A 23,609-nucleotide genomic window follows, 5' to 3' on the forward strand; every position below is an offset into this window, starting at 1 on the left:
ACATACAGTGTGCTATTATTTCAAGCTTATCAAGTACATGCTAGTTCACTTACAAAAAACTCACAAAGTACAAATTCTTCATCATTCTAAACAAACCATGTAGTACAGGACATTACCGCTTACCTAATACAGTAAGAAACAACTCTCCCGAACAGGGACTTGAACACTGGACCCTCAGATTAAAAGTCTGATGCACTACCTACTGAGCTATCCTGGCTCTGCAAGACATGTCAATCCTCACAAGGATGTGTCCACAAGGATGTGACTTGAATTACAAACTTTAACATACACTGCCTGGCCAAAAATAAAAGTCACCAAAAAACCCTTAAGAAACACTTCTTAGTACTACATACATCAGTTGTATTCCACAGAGGTCAGCATGCGATGAAACTTTGATAGTAGATTCAAGATTCAAAGTAGCTTTATTAATAACAGACATTTATTTATTTATTAGTAATGGACATCGTTTTACTTTCTAACTGTGTTCATATTATGCTATCTAGTGGACGATTTAATAGCCTACAATGAGCACAAACAGGGTTTGAGTTCTTAATGAATAACAAATAATCTTAATAAATAATCCAGTCAGTTAAAAACACAACAAGAAGGCTGTACCTAATACACTCATACCAGAGAAAACACACCCTAACATGCTAGTGCCGTTACAGTGCCAAAAACATTATTTGGTCAGTTGGAGTGCTCATATGGGGCTCCCTTTCTATTGATACATGGTTTACAGCCTAGTGACAAAGTGTACAGTGCAGCAAATGGGTTACAGTCAGTAAATTTACCAGACATAATAATTTGTGAAAAGATTAAGCAGTTTGTACAAATATTAGTCTGTGTGGGGTGGGAGTGGCGTCAACAGTGTCCAAGCTAGACAGAATGGTTTTAGCAGTCTAAGGCACTGTGACAGCTCATGCTTTACACAAATTTACGTCTTTAACCCTCTACCATACATAATAATGTGAAAAGATTTAGCAGTTTGAGCAAATATTAGACCATGTGGGGCGAGGGTGGTATCAATGGTACCCCAGCTAGTCAGGATGGCCGAGTGGTCTAAGGCGCTGCGTTCAGGTCGCAGTCTTCCCTGAAGGCGTGGGTTCGAATCCCACTTCTGACAGCTCATGTTTTAAACAAATTTACATATTTAACCCTCTACCATACATAATAATGGTAAAAGATATGCCATTAATAATTTATAATCACTGATTTGTGAGATATCAGCAGTAGTAGGTCATGTTTAACTGGTTTAATATTGTTTAAGCGCTGATTATCGGCTGTTTTTCGTGAGTATGTTGAGCGGTTTTCCATGCATTTTGGCGGGCTTCTAAATGCGCAATCTGGCAACCCTGGCTGAAGCGTTCATTCATATTTTGGAGCGATGTATGTTTGTATGCTAGAATATAAATGACATCTTTTACAAATTGCTGTCAATTTACATTGACATTTTCTCTTCTGTCTAAACATTTTTGGAATTGGGTTTGTAAAGATAAGGGAAACAGTAGATAATATATTTAATGAGCTGAACTAACTGAGAGAAGCGCTAACGGTGGTGGAAGAGTCTAAAAGTGTTTGGAACATAGTCGTATCATCATAGCAGTACAACACAGTTTTGTCCGTAGCATCCGAAAATATCCAGAAGCTAATATACACAAAGTTTTCTTTAAAAAAAAAACTTACCTTGTTAATAAAGTATGACCTAAGTTTACACTAATCAGCCATAACATTAAAACCACCTCCTTGTTTCTACACTCACTGTCTATTTTATCAGCTCCACTCACCATATAGAAGCACTTTGTAGTTCTACAATTATTGACATGACCACTACAGAGCAGGTATTATCTAGGTGGTGGATCATTCTCAGCACTGCAGTGACACTGACATGGTGTTGGTGTGTTAGTGTGTGTTGTGCTGGTATGAGTGGATCAGACACAGCAGCGCTGCTGGAGTTTTTAAATACCGTGTCCACTCACTGTCCACTCTATTAGACACTCTTACCTAGTTGGTCCACCTTGTAGAGACAGTCAGAAACGATTGCTTATCTATTGCTGCTGTTTGAGTTGGTCATCTTTTAGACCTTCATCAGTGGTCATAGGACACTTCCCACAGGGCGCTGATGGCTGGATGTTTTTGGTTGGTGGACTATTCTCAGTCCAGCAGTGACAGTGAGGTGTTTAAAAACCTGCAGCGCTGTTATGTCTTATCCACTCATACCAGCACAACACAGGAGAGTCCTGACCATTGAAGAACAGCATAAAAGGCGGATAAAAAAGCATGTTGAGAAACAGATGGATTACAGTCAGTAATTGTAGAACTACAAAGTGCTTCTATATGGTGGAGCTGATAAAATGGACAGTGAGTGTAGAAACAAGGAGGTGGTTTTAATGTTATGGCTGATCGGTGTATACTCACCATGTATGCGTGGCTTTCCTCCGGGTATGAAAACGTGCCAGTAGGTGTAATTGCTGCTCTAAATTGCACCTGTATGTGTGAGTGAGTGGATAAATTAGTGTGTGATGCTTTGCGATGGTTTGACGCGCCCTGTCCAGGGTGTATTTTTGTCTCGAGCCCGGTGTTCGTGACACTGGACCCACGCTTGCCCTGTAATGCTGAATATCAATACAGGCAAATGAAGCGCATTTAAAAAAGCTTTAAAGCATTCTTGAAAAATGATGAGGCCAACCTTTTTAAAAAGTAGATCCCGATGACCTGTTGACTGAAATAGTAGATCCCAAGCCACAGAAGTGTGGGCACCAGTTTTACATTGGCTACGTTTTAACAAGACGTACCAAGAATGGCCTGTAGATGGCGCACTGTGGTCGTTTTTAAAAGCAAGCCAATTATGCCACCGAACTTAAATATGTATAATACTTTATAATGTATCAATTGTAACAGTATCAAATAATAAAACATTATAAAAAATTATAAGTTTATGCGTTTCTGTCAAAACAAAACAAAAAAGGTATGTAAACAAAACTGTTTGAGCGTAAATAGGGCGTTACTGACATTGTAACACGGACAGACTAGCCTTATGGTTGATGCTGCAACGAATTTTACCCTAATTTCATCTTTTCAGATTGCAAAATGATCATAATGTTTGTGTACTGGAGAATGTGGGCATCGATCCCACTACCTCTCGCATGCTAAGCGAGCGCTCTACCATTTGAGCTAATTCCCCTTACACAAAACTTTCCTTTACCCTTTGTAAATTGTAATGTACTAACAGAGTGTTAATGCTGCATTATAAAGTGAGAGTGCAACATGTTTAAGCTCACGTACTCTTTTCTATATTATGCGTTGCTTTTCATTAAAATGTTATGTGCATTTATATGTGGCAAAATAAAAAAATCCATAAAAATCAAATTGAGTTAGCAAAGAACCTTAAATTATACTAAATGGTTCTTCAAGTAGAAACAGTTCTACCAAGAACACAAAAAGAACCCTTAAGAAACACTTCTTAGTGCTACATACATCAGTTGTATTCCACACAGGTCAGCATGCGATGAAACTTTGCTCGAAACAGACGTCGTTTTACTTTCTAACTGTATTCATATTATGTCATCTAGTGGACAATTGAATAGCCTACAACCAGCACAAACAGGGTTTGAGTTCTTAATGAATAATTATTAATCTTAATAAATAATCCAGTCAGTTAAAAACCCAACAAGAAGGCTGTACCTAATACACTCAGACTAGAGAAAACACACCCTAACACGCTAGTGCCGTTACAGTGCTAAGAATGATCCACCCAAAAACATTATTTGGTCAGTTGGAGATCTCATATGGGGCTCCCTTTCTATTGATTTTTGGTTTACAGCCTAGTGACAAAGTGTACAGTGCAGCAGATGGGTTACAGTCAGTACATTTACAATACATAATAATGTTTAAAGATTAAGCAGTTTATGGGTTCGAATCCCACTTCTGACAGCTCATGATTTAAACAAATCTACTTTTTTAGAGGACACAGCCATCAGGGAATACAGTTTTCATCAAAGGGTGAACATGGTCTGCAACAATGCTGAGGTAGGTGGTACGTGCCAAAGTAACATCCACATGGATGCCAGGACCCAGGCTTTTGATCTCTGAGAAACTGAATCATGTATTCATTCTGATCTTGCTCTGTTTATTGTTGCAGCTCTGCTGGAGGGTTATTTTTTTGGTGTTTGTGGTGGTGGTGGTGGTGGGGTCTTTGTTCCCATTTTGGTTTATTTAGTATATGATGTACTTTACATCCATTTAAATATGTACTTAAATACTTAAATATCCATTTAAGTATGTTTATTCAGCATCCATTTACATTGTTACAGCAGTATTTTACGACAAAAATTTAAATGTTCACATTATTTAAATGGATGTAAAGTACATCATTTACTAAATAAACCAAAATGGGAACAAAGACCCCCCCACCACCACCACCACCACCACAAACACCAAGAAAATAACCCTCCAGCAGAGCTGCAACAAGAACAGGACAATCTCCTACAGGTCCAACAAAATCAAAGAAAAAATGCACTTCATAAAAGACCTCACATTGTTCGTCCTAAAGGCTAAGATCAACGTTTTAAATAAACTGAGTCTGTGATGGTTTAAAAACAACGCATAATATAGAAAAGAGTACGTGAGCTTAAACACGTTGCACTCTCACTTTATAATGCAGCATCAACACTCGTTTAGTACATTACAATTTACAAATCCTAAAGGAAGGATCTGTGTAAGGGGAATTAGCTCAAATGGTAGAGCGCTCGCTTAGCATGCGAGATTTAGTGGGATCGATGCCCACATTCTCCAATGCCGAAACACTATGATCACTTAAAGGCAACACATAATATGAAAGTCGTTGCTCACTGAAACGCTGCATCAAACATTAGGTCAGTCTGTAAGTTCTACAGTGACAGTTATGCTCTATTTTTACTCAAATCGTTTGGTTTAAAGACCTTTTTTGACATGTTTAAATTGACAAATATAGCGCCCCCTAGCACCCCTGGCTGTATTTGGAAAGCGCTCCCCGACTTCTTTTATTTGTTTAAGAAATCTCTTTCTTTGTGGTAATGTAAGGATTTAAAAGGGCCACTACTTATCAGTACTTACGATTATTTTATATTTAAGCTATACTCTTATTTAAACCGAAAAAACTACTTCAATTACCCTATATATATGTGGCACTAACCTTGCACAAAAAAACCTGCGACTAACACCATTTACAGTAGCTGTATTAACATTATCCCTGACTCACATACCAAACTTGTATACGTTAATAATACTTAAACAAATTAACTATTTACTCATTTACACAATCATTAATATGCATTTCAAACCCCAATATATTTTACAAAAATGTTATAATACAGATTCACTCAAATTACCATCAGTAATATTCAAAACATTATCAATCTCTCCTAAGTTAGGTAAATAACTAACTAAAAAAAGGGTACCCAAAATTACCGTTGCAGGCCTGATCCAACCTAATAGTCCCAATCAGCACAGATCACAAAGTATATTTGGTCGGTTGTGGTGGAGCTGTCCACGTTCTTTGTTTACATGGATGAACAGCCCCGGTTCTGGACTGCTTTGCTTGGGGGGGCAGTAAAACCTAATGAGGGGGCATGTTGATAGTCATGTTTTTGAAGCCAGAAATATATTCAAGGCTTGATTTGTGCATGAATGATGACAGCCAAGCATTTAATACTGGCTGTGATGGCGAGGAATCGTTTAAACCATGAGCCGCGACGGCTTGCGCGGGGGAAAGAGCACAGTCAGCTAACGCTGGTGGTGTGTGACATGGTGTGGAGGAGCCCTCGGGTGCGACACTCACACGGTCAGTTGATTTTTTTTAGATAAAAAAACGATGCATTATAAGTGTTTCTACAATGTATATTTATTAAATGAAAAATGCACACAGAAAGACATCAATAAACTTAAGCCTGTGTTAGGAGAACCAAGTTAGCCTAACCGCTAACGGCTAATAAAATAATTTAAGCAACACCTATGTAAGAGGTAAGTAACATTAAAGCAACGAAAAACCACAGTTAAGCAAATATTACCATGTGGAAGTCAGTTTAAACTCAGAAGAGTGTTTACCAGTATACCTGCCTCTCGCTCACACTAACAGAACATATACTGCCGAACTGAACTGTTTGGGGCAGTCTGCCGATTTTTATATGACTCAAAGAGCCAATCAGGAATAAGCAAGGAAATATCTTCACACTGTAAAACAAAATGCATTTTTGTGATTGGTTCAGAGATCATTTTAAAAATAGCCGTTGCTTGCATTGTGCTTGGGGGGGCAAAGACACAATTTGGGGGGGCAAAGACACAATTTGGGGGGGCAATGCCCCCCTCAGCCCCCCCCTAGCGCCGGCCCTGTGGATGAAACAGAAAAAATCCACCAGTCTTTTTCCTTTTGATCTTGGATGAAACAATCAGAGTTTATCCGATGCTTTTAATCCACTGTAATCATCACAGCTGCTGAGGAAGCGTACTGCCTTCAATGTCCATGCACGAAAACTCAAGAGACGAAGTTCACGGCTGATACAGCATAAACAATGTCACTAATCGACTGCAAGATGTTAATATAAGACTCACTGTCCGTTTGTCTTAACGCATCAAGAGAGATAAATCCTAAACAGGTGTTTTACCCGCTTACATGACACTTTTTTCTTCTTTTCCACCCACTTTCTCCCGCTCTTTTCCCGACCTGTGACAGTTCATGCTGATTGGCTTAAAAATAAATCAAGGGAGGGCTATACATACACTTTACTTTAAACAGCATAAAACAACCAGAACATTATTTACAGAACAAATAAGAACAACTTATTTACTAGTTATAAATTAACATAAACAAAATATTAGTTATGCCCAAATTTTAATTGGGCTACACAAACACACAATAACTTATAATTCTCCAATTTTGAAATGTCTCGGAGTTTTATCTGAAATGACTTTTTGTTAAAGTAGAGGTACGTGACTTTTTAATGGTTTTTCTTCTGGTGAAACTGCTTTATAAAAGATGAACAGCTAAAACTCACGACATTCCCTTTAAAATGCAGCATCAACCCTTAAGTCAGTCTATCAGTGGTACAAAGACAGTTTTGATTGGGTTTAGATCGTCCTAAAGGCTGCGATAAATAGAGTCTGTGATGGTTTAAAAGCAAGGTATAATACAGAAAAGAGTATGTGAGCTTAAACACGTTGCACCCTCACTTTATAATGCAGCATCAACGCTCTGATAGTACATTACAATTTACAAAAGGCTAAAGGGGGTTTTAAAGGTGCTTTAAAGGTGAAGGCTGTTGCTGTTTACACACAAAGAAAAACATATCTGGAGGAGAATTTTGCACGATTGTTTTCCAGTCATTAAAATGTAATGTGCATTTATATGTGGCAAGAGAAAAAAAATCCATAAAAATCAAATTGAGTTAGCAAAGAACCTTGAATTCTACTAAAGGGTTCTTCAAGTAGCAACAGTTCTACCAAGAACACAAAAAGAACCCTTAAGAAACACTTCTTAGTGCTACATACATCAGTTGGATTCTAGAGGTCAGCATGCGATGAAACTGTGATAGAAACAGACATCGTTTTACTTTATACCACAGTTAGTTCCGACCTTACAATCTGATTGGTTGAGAAGCGTTCTAACCGTGCTGATATTCGTGATAACAGCACAGCCTTTTCACACCACAACTGTATTACTCCGCTGACGCGTTGCCAGTAACGACAAGCTTCATGCACACAAACGCGCAAGCAGGCGACACAGACCTTTTTCCCGATCGTAGTGTTAAACTTTATATTCGTTGTGGAACTACTTTTTGGCGGAAGGTATTGTCAATATTAAAGCATATTTATTAAGAAATTCAGGGCTTCTTTGATTTATTTTCTTTCTTTATTTTGTAAAAACTGTTGTATAAAAGCAATAGAACACTTGAGGTCATGTGTTATCGCGAATAACATCACGGCTGCGACCGAATCACAGCCGTGATGTTATTCACGATAACACACTCCCTCTCGTGTTCTATTGCTTGATTCTAACGCAATATTAACTGTATTCATATTATTCCATCTAATGGAGGTTTGAATAGCCTACAACAAGCACAAACAGGGTTTGAGTTCTTAATAAATAATCCAGTCAGTTAAAAACCCAAAAAGAAGGCTGTACCTAATACACTCATACCAGAGAAAACACACCCTAACATGCTAGTGCCGTTACAGTGATAACAATGGTCCACCCAAAAACATTATTTGGTCAGTTGGAGTGCTCATATGGGGCTCCCTTTCTATTGATATATGATTTACAACCTAGTGACAAAGTGTACAGTGCAGCAAATGGGTTACAGTCAGTACATTTACCATACATAATAATGTGAAAAGATTAAGCAGTTCGTACAAATGGTGGTGTCGATGGTACCCAAGCTAGTCAGGATGAGGTCTAAAACGCTAAGTTCAGGTCACAGTGTCCCATGAGGCGTGGGTTTGAATCCCACTTCTGACTGCTAGTGCTTTATACAAATTTATGTCTTTAACCCTCTAACATACATAACAATGTGAAAAGATTCAGCACTTTGTACAAATCTTTGGCCATGTGGGGGTGTTGTTGGTAATTGGCATTAGGACCTCGCAAGCATGTCAGGATAGCCGAGTGGTCTAAGGCGCTGTGTTCAGGTTGCAGTCTCTCCTGGAGGCGTGAGTTTGTATCCCACTTCTGACATCTCAAGCTTTATACAAAGTTACTTCTTCAGAGTCAACAGCCATCAGAGAATACAGTTTGCATGAAAGGGTGTACATGGTCTGCAACAATGCTGAGGTAGGTGGTACGTGTCAAAGTAACATCCACATGGATGCCAGGACCTTGGTTTTTGATCTCTAAAAATGTGAGAAATTTAAACATGTATTCATCCTGATCATAAAGTATGTGTATTCAGCGTCTATTTACATTGTTACAGCAGTATTTTACAATTGAAATGTTTACATTATTTAAATGTATGTAAAGTACATTGTATACTAGCTGTTTACTTTTTTCCCTAAGTAAAAACTGTCATTACCTCAACATGTCATTACCAACACATAACTTCTTGTGATGGTAAAGACACTTAGTGATGGTAATAACAGGTTTTTAGTTTCACCATCACTATCTTATTAACTATTTAATAATTAAAGCTAATTAAAGCTAAATAAGCATAATGGTTTTATTATACAAGGAAACATTATTTTTCACTGATTAGTCAATATGGCCCACAAGATATCAGCAGAGATCCAGTAAAATATCAGTAATTACATGAAAAAGAAAAGGTAAGTTTAAAGTAATATCACAACCTTCAAAATGGGAACAAGGGAGCATCGTAAGGGGAATTAGCTCAAATGGTAGAGCGCTCGCTTAGCATGTGAGAGGTAGCGGGATCGATGCCTGCATTCTCCAGTGCAGATACATTATGATTATTTAAGGGTATCATGTAACATGAAACTCGTTGCGGCATCGCTTAATGAAACGCAGCATCAAAAATTATGATCAGGATTTAAGTGAGTCTTTAAGGCAACAAAAAATATGTGGGTATTAATATCTAAAACTCAGTGCATTATTAGGCTACACATAAATATAGATTTAAACTGTCCTCTATTTACTACAGTCTGTTTGAAACAACTAGTTGGTGTGGAGAACATGTTACACACACAGAGTGCTATTATTTCAAGCTTATCAAGTACATGGTATTTCACTTAATAACATCTCACAAAGTACAAATTCTTCAACTTTCTAATTAAACCATGTTGTACGGGACATTACCGCTTACCTAATGCAGTAATAAAGAACTTGCCCAAACAGGGACTTGAACCCTGGACCCTCAGATTAAAAGTCTGACGCTCTACCGACTGAGCTACCCGGGCTCTGCAAGTCTCTTTAACCCTCACAAGGACGTGACTTGAATTACAAACTTTAACATACGTTGTCCTGTAGAACAGTTCCAGCAAGAACACCAAAAAAAACCCTTAAGAAACACTTCTTAGTACTACATACATTAGTTGTATTCCACACAGGTCAGCATGCGACATCGTTTTACTTTCTAACTGTATTCATATTATGCCATCTATATTACGGTGGCCCGCTGAGTTAAAACACAATAACATTTACAAAACAAACAAAAGCTGACAACACAACAACAATAAGGAAAAACAAGAATATATTAAGAGACAACACAAATTCTTTAAGGTGGAACGCAATTACATTAAGGGAGAACACAACGAAATTAAGGAAACACGAATACACACTACACTACATCTAGTGGTCGATTGAATAGCCTACAACCAGCACAAACAGGGTTTGAGTTATTAACAAATAATCCAGTCAGTTAAAAACCCAACAAGAAGGCTGTACCTAATACACTCATACCAGAGAAAAAACACACCCTAACATGCTAGTGCCGTTACAGTGCTAAGAATGGTCCACCCAAAATCATTATTTGGTCAGTTGGAGTGCTCATATGGGGCTCCCTTTCTATTGATATATGATGTGGTGTCAACGGTACCCAAGCTAGTCAGGATGCGGTCTAAGGTGCTGCGATCTGTAACCCTCTACCATACATAATAATGTGAAAAGATACAACAGTTCATCCAAAGCTTAGTTCACGTGGGGGTGTTGTGGGATTGGTATTAGACTTTTGCAAGCAGGTCAGGATGGTTGAGTGGTCTAAGGCGCTGTGTTTAGTTCGCAGTCTCCCCTGGAGGCGTAGTTTTAAATTCCACTTTTAACATTTTACATTTTACATTTACATTTTCTGCATTTAGCAGACGCTGTCATCCAGAGCGATTTACAGAAGTGCTTCCATAGTAAACATTTCATTTCTCAAGTTTTAGTAAACAACAGTCAAAGAACACAAATCTGCTGAAACCTGTTAAAAGTGGGGTTTTTTTTTTGGTTTATTTGGAAATGGAAAAAAAATGTTAGTAAATAAGTACAAGTCAGCTGAAGTGCTTAGTAAAAAGGTGGGTTTTTAATTGTTTTTTAAAGACAGCAAGAGACTCAGATGTTTGGACAGACAGAGGAAGTTCATTCCACCACTTGGGTGCTAGAACAGAGAAGAGCCTTGATGCTTGTCTTCCTTTAGTCCTGGGTGGGGGCTCAAGTCGAGCGAGACTAGTGGCTCGGAGGTTGCGTGGTACAGAGCGGGGTTTGATTAGACCACGATGGTAGCTTGGGGCTGGTCCATTTTTGGCTTTGTAGGCGAGCATCAGTGTTTTAAACTGAATGCGTGCAGCTACAGCTCATGCTTTATACAAATTTACATCTTTAACCCTCTACCATACATAATAATGTGAAAAGATTTGTTTCAAGATTGTTTCAAAGTTATTGCATGTTTGTCAATTTAAAAAAATTAATAAAGGTCTTTAAACTAAACGATGAATGAAAATAGAGCGTAAACTGACTTCATTTTTTACGCAGCGTTTCAGTGAGCAATGACGAAACGAGCCTTACATTACGTGTTGCCTTTAAACGATCATAATGTTTCTGCATTGGAGAATGCTGGCATCGATCCCGCTATCTCTCACACGCGAAGCAAGCGCTCTACCAATTGAGCTAATTCCTCGTATAAAGAACTCGCCTTTACCCTTTGTAAATTGTAATGTACTAACAGATCATTGATGCTGCATTATAAAGTGGGGGTTCAACGTGTTTAAGCTCACGTACTCACGTTTATCGCAGCCTTTAGGACGAACTGAACCAAATCGTAACTTTGTACCACTGACAGACTGACTTAAGGGTTGATGCTGCATTATGTAAGAGCCAAAATAGTGCAGGATATACCAACTGTTTAGTGCAGAGCAATAACAAAGCAGCTCTGTGAAGCAAGAACTAAAATTATGATGCATGTCATTCAACATAAAATATGTGGGTATTAATATCTAAAACTCAGTGCATTATTAGGCTGCACATAAATATAGATTTAAACGGTCCTCTATTTACTACAGTCTGTTTAAAACAACTAGTTGGTGTGGAGAACATGTTACACATGCAGTGTGCAATTATTTCAAGCTTATCAAGTACATGCTATTTTACTTAGAAATATCTCACAAAGTACAAATTCTTCATCATTCTAAACAAAGCATGTAGTACGGGACATTACCGCTCACCTAATGCAGTAAGAAACAACTCACCCGAACAGGGACTTGATCCCTGGACCCTCAGATTAAAAGTTTGATGCTCTACCGACTGAGCTATCCGGGTTCCTGCCTTCTCTTTGACTTTCATTTAAAAACCAGTCTGAAGAAGAAAGTTCATCACCAACTCATGATGTTTACCAGTTTGGTGTAGCTTGTGCTCCATCACAAGTGTGGTGACTGCACTTGCAACCTCTTTGACTTCTATTGGAAAATGCAGGTAGAAATTGCATACGTAGTTGCTCGTTTCGATCTGCCCCTTAAACAGTGGTAGCGTGGCCGAGCGGTCTAAGGCGCTGGATTAAGGATCCAGTCCCTTCGGGGGCGTGGGTTTGAATCCCACCACTGCCAACTCATGCTTTTCAACGCCGGCTCCATGTTTACCCACCCAATGCAACGTATACTCAATCACAATCCCAAGTGTGGCACATGCCCTTTTTGACCCATAACCTTCTTTTATGTAACTGTGCACACAAACCTTAACTTGGTGTACCTTTGTATTGTTGCTGTTATCTCTAGCATCACTCTGACTACATGCAACTATGATATAATAGGAAAAAATTTTACTCACCCAATAACTGTGTTTATATCTAAAATGGAACGCAGACACTGTGAAAACAGCATACGTTCTAAAGCCAATGAGCTTTTGAACAAGCTCAAACACACCGATGCACCACGAAGTCTTAAATTAAGCATACAGCATGATGGTTTAGCAGAAGAAATGTTGTAAGAAAGGAAGCCCTTAAATACTGACCGTCTTGTTGCTCTGCTTGCAAGCTTACTGTAACAAAAGAACGGTTGTGTATCTGATGGGTTAAGATTAGTCGCTACTCCAACACTTCTTCACTGTGGCTGGTTAAATGCTGGAAATTACCGCTTACCTAATGCAATAGGAAGCAACTCACTCGAACAGGGACTTGAACCCTGGACCCTCAGATTAAATGTCTGATGCTCTACCGACTGACCTATCCGGGCTCTGCAACCTGCTTTAATCCTCACAAGAATGTGACTTAAATTACAAACTTTAACATATGTTGTCCTGTAGAACTTCAATTAATATACAATTTTTTTATTTCTGTTTTGGCTGTCTTGAAGGCGATTATATCAAGTTTTAGGTGAAGTATGTTGCTGCTTACACACACTAAAAAAAACATCTCAGGAGGAGAATTTTGCAGGTAGATTACAAACAGATTCCTTTCTTTCACCTTTTTCCGTTTTTCCTGTATCAATTGCACGATTGTTTTCCAGTCCTTAAATGTTATGTGCATTTATATGTGGCAAGAAAAAAAAATCCATAAAAATCTAATTGAGTTAGCAAAGAACCTTGAATTATACTAAAGAGTTCTTCAAGTAGAAACAGTTCTAGCAAAAACACAAAAAACCCTTAAGACTTCTTAGTCTTAGTTTTTTATTATTTCAAATGACATTAATAATTTATAATCACTGATTTGTGAGATATCAGCAGTAGTAGGTCATGTTTAACTGGTTTAATATTGTTTAATCGCTGATTATCGGCTGTTTTTCCTGAGTATGTTGGGCGGTTTTCCATGTATTTTGGCGGGCTTTGAGATGCGAAATCTGGCAACCCTGGTTGAAGCATTCATTCATATTTTGGAGCGATGTATGTTTGTATGCTAGTAGTTTGTATGCTAGCAAACTGCTGTATATTTACATTGACATTTTCTCTTCTGTCTAAACATTTTTGGAATTGGGTTTGTAAAAGTAAGCGATATTGTGGATAATATATTTAATGAGCTAAACTAACTGAGAGAAGCGCTAACGGTGGTGGAAGAGTCTAAAAGGGTTTGGAACATAGTCGTATCATCATAGCAGTACAACACACTTTTGTCCGTAGCATCCGAAAATATCCAGAAGCTAATATACAAAAAACGTTTATTTTAATAAACTTACCTTAAACTTGTTAATAAAGTATGACTATAAAATCTAAACAAACACAGTATCCGCTGCTGCAGTCTCTACACAAACTTTTCTGCACTGAAATCTCAAGGACACATTTTATGGATATTACGGTAATGCACTGAAAACGCGTCCTACAGTCATGCAAGCACATACAACAGTGTGTGAGTTTACACTAATCAACCATAACATTAAAACCACCTCCTTGTTTCTACACTCACTGTCTATTTTATCAGCTCCACTTACCATATAGAAGCACTTTAAAGTTCTACAATTATTGACAGGACCACCACAGAGCAGGTATTATTTGGATGGTGGATCATTCTCAGCACTGCAGTGACACTGACATGGTGGTGGTGTGTTAGTGTGTGTTGTGCTGGCATGAGTGGATCTGACACAGCAGCGCTGCTGGAGTTTTTAAATACCGTGTCCACTCACTGTCCACTCTATTAGACACTCCTACCTAGTTGGTCCACCTTGTAGATGTAAAGTCCGAAACGATCAGTCATCTATCGCTGCTGTTTGAGTTGGTCATCTTCTAGACCTTCATCAGTGGTCATAGGACGCTTCCCACTGGGTGCTGATGGCTGGATGTTTTTGGTTGGTGGACTATTCTCAGTCCAGCAGCGCTGCTGTGTCTTATCCAGTCATTCCAGCACAACACACACTAACACACCACCACCTGAATTTCCTGCATAAATTTGTAATAAAATATTTTCTGCCTTACTCAGCTCTCTGCTTCCTTGTATAGAAATAGGCTAAAAACAGGGGGCAGTTAGTCCTGCTTGCCACAACAAAGGACATTGGATAAATGTTTTGTTTAGAAAGGGTTAAAATTGCTGTACATTTCTGTAATCTTTATAAACTGAAGTTACGACTCATATTGAACAAAACTGATCTCTTACTTTGCTTATTTCCATAAAACGTGAAATATGACATGGCAGCCATTTTTAAAAGAAAGTTCATGAGCTGCTTGCCACACACCCACAAATGTGACATTACTAAAAAGCTCAGGATGTACTCTATAAAATACAGTAGTACTCAAATGGATTGCATAAACGGTGCTTGAGTTAGAGATCTCAGACACGTCAAGTCAAATTTATTTATATAGCGCTTTTTACAATGAACATTGTCTCAAAGCAACTTTACAAAATCCAGGACCAACAGACCAAAAACCCCTATTGAGCAAGCCGAGGGCGACTGTGGCAGGGAAAAACTCAGGAAGAAACCTTGATAGGAACCAGACTCAGCAGGGACCCGTCCTTCTTGGGTGGCCTGGAGGATATTTTAAATAAATAGGATTTACACAAATCATACAAACACAAAATAAAATTGAACTGAAAGTTGTAACTAGCAAAAAAATAATGTAAGTTCTTCATTGTTCAGTCCAGTCTGTGATAAAGTCCGTTTTAAGTTCTGGACATTTTTGGTGCAAACACGCCAGGTTACCGTCACATCTAGTAGGAGCAGCATTATTGGCACTGCAGTCTCGACTTGCAGTCTTTAACCTCGAGAGGGTGAACAGGTTTCCGTCAGAGCCACCTCGGGTTAAAACAACAGAAGATGTTGTTACAATGTGAAATCGTTAAGAGTAAAATATCAGAGAGTTTTACAGGTTTAGACTCCAGCACCCCTAACTATTACAGCATAACTAGGTTTGCTTGTTTAGTTTGAAAAGACCAATCAAAAGCCTGAGTAAATAAATATGTTTTCAATCTAGACTTGAACATAGAGACTGTGTCCGAGTTCTGACAGCGGATCTCCCTAAGTTTGAAGCAGATCTGTGATGGAAATGTTGTGTTTCAATAAACAATAGTCATCAGGAGCAATTTTGTAAATTTGGGGTTTGCCTCCACCTAGTGGACATTTTCAGAAATGCAATTTATTACAGGTTAGAACATAACATTAAAACAACCTCCTTGTTTCTAGACTCACTGTCCATTTTATCAGCTCCGCTTACCATATTGAAGCACTTTGTAGTTCTACAATTACTGACTGTAGTCCATCTGTTTCTCTACATAATTTTAAAACCTGGAGAACGCGGGCATCGATCTCACTACCTCTCACATGCTAAGCGAGCGCTCCACAATTTGAGCTAATTCCCCTTATGAAGGACCTTCCTTTACCATTTGTAAATTGTAATGTACTAACAGAGCATTGATGCTGCATTATGTAAGGGCCACAATAGTGCAGGATATACCAACTGTTTAGTGCAGTGCAATAACAAAGCAGCTCTGTGAAGCAAGAACTGAAATTATAATGCATGTTATTCAACATAAAATATGTGGGTATTAATATCTAAAACTCAGTGCATTATTAGGCTGCACATACATATATATTTAAACTGTCCTCTTTTTACTACAATCTGTTTGAAACAGCTGGACGTACAACTAGATGGTGTGGAGAACATGTTACACATACAGTGTGCTATTATTTCAAGCTGATCAAGTACATGCTATTTCACTTACAAACGTCTCACAAAGTACAAATTCCTTCATCATTCTAAACAAACCACGTAGTACGGGACATTAACGCTTACCTAATGCAGTAGGAAGCAACTTGCCTGAACAGGGACTTGAACCCTGGACCAACAGATTAAAAGTCTGAGGCTTTACCGACTGAGCTATCCGGGCTCTGCAACCTGCTTTAATCCTCACAAGGACGTGACTTGAATTACAAACTTTAACATACGTTGTCCTGTAAAACTTCAATTCATATAAAAAGGTTTTATACCTGTTTCGACTCTTTTGAAGTCACTTAATACACTATATTGCCAAAAGTACTCACTAGTCAGCATGGCCGAGCTGTCTAATGTGCTGTGTTCAGGTCACAGTCTCCCTTGGAGGTGTGGGTTCGAATCCCACTTCTGACAGCGCATGCTATATACAAATTTACAACTTTAACTCCCTACCATACATAACAATCTGAAAAGATATAGTTTCAGTGAGCAATGACGCATTGACTTTCGTATTACGTGATGCCATTAAATTATCACAATGTCTGTACACTAGAGAATGCGGGCATAGATCCCTCTACCTCTCGCGTGTTAAGCAAGCGCTCTACCATTTAAGCTAATTCCCCTTACGAAGGACCCTTTGTAAATGGTCATGTACTAACAGAGTGTTGATGCTGCATTATGTAAGGGCCACAATAGTGCAGGATATACCAACTGTTTAATGTAGTGCAATTACTACAGTCTGTTTGAAACAGCTTGGCATACAACAAGTTGGGGTGGAGAACATGTTGCACATACAGTGTATCACAAAAGTGAGTACACCGCTCACATTTCTGCAGATATTTAAGTATATCTTTTTATGGGACAACACTGACAAAATGACACTTTGACACAATGAAAAGTAGTCTGTGTGCAGCTTATATAACAGTGTAAATTTATTCTTCCCTCAAAATAACTCAATATAGCTGCTCAGGTGGCGCAGCGGTAAAAAGAAACGCGCTACAACCAGGGCTGTATTCTGAGAGCGTGGTATCGAATCCAGCCTTGCTTTACTGGTTCGAAGCTGAGTGGCTATATGAGCAACGATTGGCCGGTTGCTCATGTGGGGGGTGGGACAAAGAACCGGATGTGGGTCTCTCTCTGTCAGAATGCGATTGCGTTCTCTGCAGGCTGATTGGAGGCGCTTACACGGAGATGAGAGAGGGTGCCCTTAGAGTGTGTCTCTCCGCATGCAACGCTAGGTGGCGCCAAACTCATCAATGTGTGGGTGGCAAAGATGCATCTGGCTGCTGCTCGTGTTTCGGAGGGGATACGGGTTAGCTTCAATCACCTCCATCAGGGCAGGGTTCGGCATAGACAGAGAGGAAGCACGATGCTAATTGAACAATTGGATGCGCTAAAAGGGGAGAAAAAGGGGTAAAAATTTAAGAAAAATAATAATAATAACTTAATATACAGCCATTAATGTCTAAACCACCGGCAACAAAAGTGAGTACACCCCTAAGAGACTACACCCCTAAATGTCCAAATTGAGCACTGCTTGTCATTTTCCCTCCAAAATGTCATGTGATTTGTTAGTGTTACTAGGTCTCAGGTGTGCATAGGGAGCAGGTGTGTTCAATTTAGTAGTACAGCTCTCACACTCTCTCATACTGGTCACTGAAAGTTCCAACATGGCACCTCATGGCAAAGAACTCTCTGAGGATCTTAAAAGACGAATTGTTGCGCTACATGAAGATGGCCAAGGCTACAAGAAGATTGCCAACACCCTGAAACTGAGCTGCAGCACAGTGGCCAAGATCATCCAGCGTTTTAAAAGAGCAGGGTCCACTCAGAACAGACCTCGCGTTGGTCGTCCAAAGAAGCTGAGTGCACGTGCTCAGCATCACATCCAACTGCTGTCTTTGAAAGATAGGTGCAGGAGTGCTGTCAGCATTGCTGCAGAGATTGAAAAGGTGGGGGGTCAGCCTGTCAGTGCTCAGACCATACGCCGCACACTACATCAAATTGGTCTGCATGGCTGTCACCCCAGAAGGAAGCCTCTTCTGAAGTCTCTACACAAGAAAGCCCGCAAACAGTTTGCTGAAGACATGTCAACAAAGGACATGGATTACTGGAACCATGTCTTATGGTCTGATGAGACCAAGATTAATTTGTTTGGTTCAGATGGTCTCAAGCATGTGTGGCGGCAATCAGGTGAGGAGTACAAAGATACGTGTGTCATGCCTACAGTCAAGCATGGTGGTGGGAATGCCATGGTCTGGGGCTGCATGAGTGCAGCAGGTGTTGGGGAGTTACATTTCATTGAGGGACACATGAACTCCAATATGTACTGTGAAATACTGAAGCAGAGCATGATCCCCTCCCTCCGGAAACTGGGTAACAGGGCAGTGTTCCAGCATGATAATGACCCCAAACACACCTCTAAGACGACCACTGCTTTATTGAAGAAGCTGAGGGTAAAGGTGATGGACTGGCCAAGCATGTCTCCAGACCTAAACCCAATAGAACATCTTTGGGGCATCCTCAAGCGGAAGGTGGAGGAGCGCAAAGTCTCGAATATCCGCCAGCTCCGTGATGTCGTCATGGAGCAGTGGAAAAGCATTCCAGTGGCAACCTGTGAAGCTCTGGTAAACTCCATGCCCAGAAGAGTTAAGGCAGTTTTGGGAAATAATGGTGGCCACACAAAATATTGACACTTCAGGAACTTTCACTAAGGGGTGTACTCACTTTTGTTGCCGGTGGTTTAGACATTAATGGCTGTATATTGAGTTATTTTGAGGGAAGAATACATTTACACTGTTATATAAGCTGCACACAGACTACTTTTCATTGTGTCAAAGTGTCATTTTGTCAGTGTTGTCCCATGAAAAGATATACTTAAATATCTGCAGAAATGTGAGGGGTGTACTCACTTTTGTGATACACTGTACAAGGTGCTATTATTTCAAGCTGATCAAGTACATGCTATTTCACTTAGAAATATCTCACAAAGTACAAATTCTTCAACTTTCTGAATAAACCATGTAGTAAAGGAAATTACCACTTACCTAATGCAGTAAGAAACAACTCGCCCGAACATGAACCCTGGACCCTCAGATTAAAGTCTGATGCTCTACCGACTGAGCTATCCGGGCTGTAGAGATCCGTGCTATCTCTCTTGAAGGCGATTATATAAAGTTTTAGGTGAAGTATGTTGCTGCTTACACACACAAAGAAAAACATCTCGGGAGGAGAATTTTGCAGGTAAATTACAAACAGATTCCTTTCTTTCACTTTTTTCCTTTTTTCCTGTATCAATTGCACGATTGTTTTCCAGTCATTAAAATGTTATGTGCATTTATATGTGGCAAGAGAAAAAAAAATCCATAAAACTCAAATTGAGTTAGCAAAGAACCTTAAATTATACTAAAGAGTTCTTCAAGTAGAAACAGTTCTACCAAGAACACAAAAAGAACCCTTAAGAAACACTTCTTAGTGCTACATACATTAGTTGTATTCTAGAGGTCAGCATGCGATGAAACTGTGATAGAAACAGACATCGTTTTACTTTATACAACAGTTAGTTCCGACCTTACAATCTGATTGGTTGAGAAGTGATATTCGTGATAACAGCACAGCCTTTTCACACCACAACTGTATTACTTCGCTGACGCGTTGCCAGTAACAACAAGCTTCATGCACACAAACGCGCACGCAGGCGACACAGACCTTTTTCCCGATCGCGTTTTAAATCCGTTATCTGATATACAATCTAGCGCACTGTGTAGGGAACATAAATCAGTTGTCTAATTCACTGTCTAGTGCACTATGTAGGGAACATGAATCCGTGATCTGATACACAATCTAGTGCACTATGTAGGGAACATTAATGTGTTTGTAACGCGAACAGTTAGTTTAATAGCCCAGTTGGCAGCTCCTAAAAGTTCTGTTATCACCAATATCCTTTGGTGTGTGCAAGAGGTTTTTTATTTATTTTTTTCCTTCGGAGGTTCTTGCCTTTTTCTTCTTGTTGTTCTTACCTCCCTGAAATGAGTTTTTGCAACTTGGGATGTCTGCTTTGTAGTGTTAAACTTTATATTCGTTGTGGAACTACTTTTTGGCAGAAGGTATTGTCAATATTAAAGCATATTTATTATGAAATTCAGGGCTTCTTTGATTTATTTTTTTTCTTTATTTTGTAAAAACTGTTGTATAAAAGCAATAGAACACTTGAGGTCATGTGTTATCGCAAATAACATCACGGCTGCGACCGAATCACAGCCGTGATGTTATTCGCGATAACACACTCCCTCTCGTGTTCTATTGCTTGATTCTAACGCAAAATTAACTGTATTCATAATATGCCATCTGATGGACGATTGAATAGCCTACAACAAGCACAAACAGGGTTTGAGTTCTTAATAAATAATCCAGTCAGTTAAAAACCCAAAAAGAAGGCTGTACCTAATACACTCATACCAGAGAAAACACACCCTAACATGCTAGTGCCGTTACAGTGCTAACAATAGTCCACCCAAAAACATTATTTGGTCAGTTGGAGATCTCATATGGGGCTCCCTTTCTATTGATATATGATTTACAACCTAGTGACAAAGTGTACAGTGCAGCAAATGGGTTACAATCAGTACATTTACCATACATAATAATGTGAAAAGATTAAGCAGTTCGTACAAATGGTGGTGTCGATGGTACCCAAGCTAGTCAGGATGAGGTCTAAAACGCTAAGTTCAGGTCACAGTGTCCCATGAGGCGTGGGTTTGAATCCCACTTCTGACTGCTAGTGCTTTATACAAATTTATGTCTTTAACCTTCTAACATACTGTATATATATATATACTGTACATAATAATGTGAAAAGATTCAGCACTTTGTACAAATCTTTGGCCATGTGGGGGTGTTGTTGGTAATTGGCATTAGGACCTTGCAAGCGTGTCAGGATGGCCGAGCGGTCTAAGGCGCTGTGTTCAGGTCGCAGTCTCCCCTGGAGGCGTGGGTTCGAATCCCACTTCTGACATCTCATGCTTTATGCAAGTTTACTTCTTCAGAGGACACAGCCATCAGGGAATACAGTTTGCATGAACTGGGTGTACATGGTCTGCAACAATGCTGAGGTAGGTGGTACGTGTCAAAGTAACATCCGCATGGATGCCAGGACCCAGGCTTTTGATCTCTAAAAGTGTGAGAAATTTAAACATGTATTCATCCTGATCATAAAGTATGTTTATCAGCGTCTATTTACATTGTTACAGCAGTATTTTACAACTGAAATGTTCACATTATTTAAATGTATGTAAAGTACATTGTATACTAGCTGTTTACTTTTTTCCTAAGTAAAAACTGTCATTACCTCAACATGTCATTACCAACACATAACTTCTTGTGATGGTAAAGACACTTAGTGACGGTAATAACAGGTTTTTAGTTTCACCATCACTATCTTATTAACTCTTTAATAATTAAAGCTAAATAAAGCTAAATAAGCATAATGGTTTTATTATACAAGGAAACATTAATTTTCACTGATTAGTCAATATGGCCCACAAGATATCAGCAGAGATCCAGTAAAATATCAGTAATTACATGAAAATTTACCCCTTTTTCAGCGCATCCAATTGTTCAATTAGCATCGTGCTTCCTCTCTGTCTATGCCGAACCCTGCTCTGACGGAGGTGATTGAAGCTAACCCGTATCCCCTCCGAAACACGAGCAGCAGCCAGATGCATCTTTGCCACCCACACATTGCGGAGAGACACACCCTAAGGGCACCCCCTCCCATCTTTGTGTAAGCGCCTCCAATCAGCCGGCAGAGAACGCAATCGCATTCTGACAGAGAGAGACCCACATCCGGTTCTTTGTCCCACCCCCCACATGAGCAACCGGCCAATTGTTGCTCATATAGCCACTCAGCTTCGAACCGGTAAAGCAAGGCTGGATTCGATACGACGCTTCTCAGAATCCAGCCCTGGTTGCAGCGCGTTTCTTTTTACCGCTGCGCCACCTGAGCGGCAAGAAAAGGTAAGTTTAAAGTAATATCACAACCTCCAAAATGGGAACAAAGGTGCATCGTAAGGGGAATTAGCTCAAATGGTAGAGCGCTCGCTTAGCATGTGAGAGGTAGTGGGGTCGATGCCTGCATTCTCCAGTGCAGATACATTATGATTATTTAAGGGTTTCATGTAATATGAAACTCGTTGCGGCATCGCTTAATCGCAGCTTCAAAAATTAGATCAGGATTTAAGTGAGTCTTTAAGGCAACAAAAAATATGTGGGTATTAATATCTAAAACTCAGCGCATTATTAGGCTACACATAAATTTACATTTTCAGCATTTAGCAGACACTTTTATCCAAAGCAACTTACACAATGAGCAATTGAGGGTTAAGGGCCTTGCTCAGGGACCCAACAGTAGCAACTTGGTGGTGGCGGGGCTTGAACCGGCAACCTTCTGTTTACTAGTCCAGTACCTTAATCACTGAGCTATCACTGGCCCAGTGATAAATATAAGTATAGATAAATATATAAATATAAATATAGATTTAAACTGTCCTCTATTTACTACAGTCTGTTTGAAACAACTAGTTGGTGTGGAGAACATGTTACACACACAGAGTGCTATTATTTCAAGCTTATCAAGTACATGGTATTTCACTTAATAACATCTCACAAAGTACAAATTCTTCAACTTTCTAATTAAACCATGAAGTGCGGGACATTACCGCTCACCTAATGCAGTAATAAACAACTCGCCCAAAGAGGGACTTGAACCCTGGACCCTCAGATTAAAAGTCTGATGCTCTACCGACTGAGCTACCCGGGATCTGCAAATTGCTTTAACCCTCACAAGGATGTGACTTGAATTACAAACTTTAACATACGTTGTCCTGTAGAACAGTTCCAGCAAGAACACAAAAAAAAAAACCCTTAAGAAACACTTCTTAGTACTACATACATTAGTTGTATTCCACACAGGTCAGCATGCGACATCGTTTTACTTTCTAACTGTATTCATATTATGCCATCTATATTACGGTGGCCCGCTGAGTTAAAACACAATAACATTTACAAAACAAACAAAAGCTGACATGTCAAC

General features: G+C 39.3%; 5 non-coding genes across 5 annotated transcripts; 3 read left to right on the top strand and 2 right to left on the bottom strand.

Moving 5' to 3' along the window:
* Positions 1 to 1,040: 1,040 nt before the first annotated feature.
* On the top strand, positions 1,041 to 1,123 carry trnal-cag (transfer RNA leucine (anticodon CAG)). The gene has a single exon. It is a non-coding gene; the product is annotated as a tRNA-Leu (tRNA).
* A 1,985-nt stretch (positions 1,124 to 3,108) lies between these two features.
* Positions 3,109 to 3,181, bottom strand: trnaa-agc (transfer RNA alanine (anticodon AGC)). The gene has a single exon. It is a non-coding gene; the product is annotated as a tRNA-Ala (tRNA).
* Positions 3,182 to 9,803: 6,622 nt separating this feature from the next.
* Positions 9,804 to 9,876, bottom strand: trnak-uuu (transfer RNA lysine (anticodon UUU)). The gene has a single exon. It is a non-coding gene; the product is annotated as a tRNA-Lys (tRNA).
* A 2,537-nt stretch (positions 9,877 to 12,413) lies between these two features.
* On the top strand, positions 12,414 to 12,495 carry trnal-aag (transfer RNA leucine (anticodon AAG)). The gene has a single exon. It is a non-coding gene; the product is annotated as a tRNA-Leu (tRNA).
* An 8,955-nt stretch (positions 12,496 to 21,450) lies between these two features.
* trnal-cag (transfer RNA leucine (anticodon CAG)) lies at positions 21,451 to 21,533 on the top strand. The gene has a single exon. It is a non-coding gene; the product is annotated as a tRNA-Leu (tRNA).
* Positions 21,534 to 23,609: the final 2,076 nt, after the last annotated feature.

Source organism: Trichomycterus rosablanca, unplaced genomic scaffold (assembly GCF_030014385.1).
Source record: "Trichomycterus rosablanca isolate fTriRos1 unplaced genomic scaffold, fTriRos1.hap1 scaffold_342, whole genome shotgun sequence".
Lineage (NCBI taxonomy): Eukaryota > Metazoa > Chordata > Actinopteri > Siluriformes > Trichomycteridae > Trichomycterus > Trichomycterus rosablanca.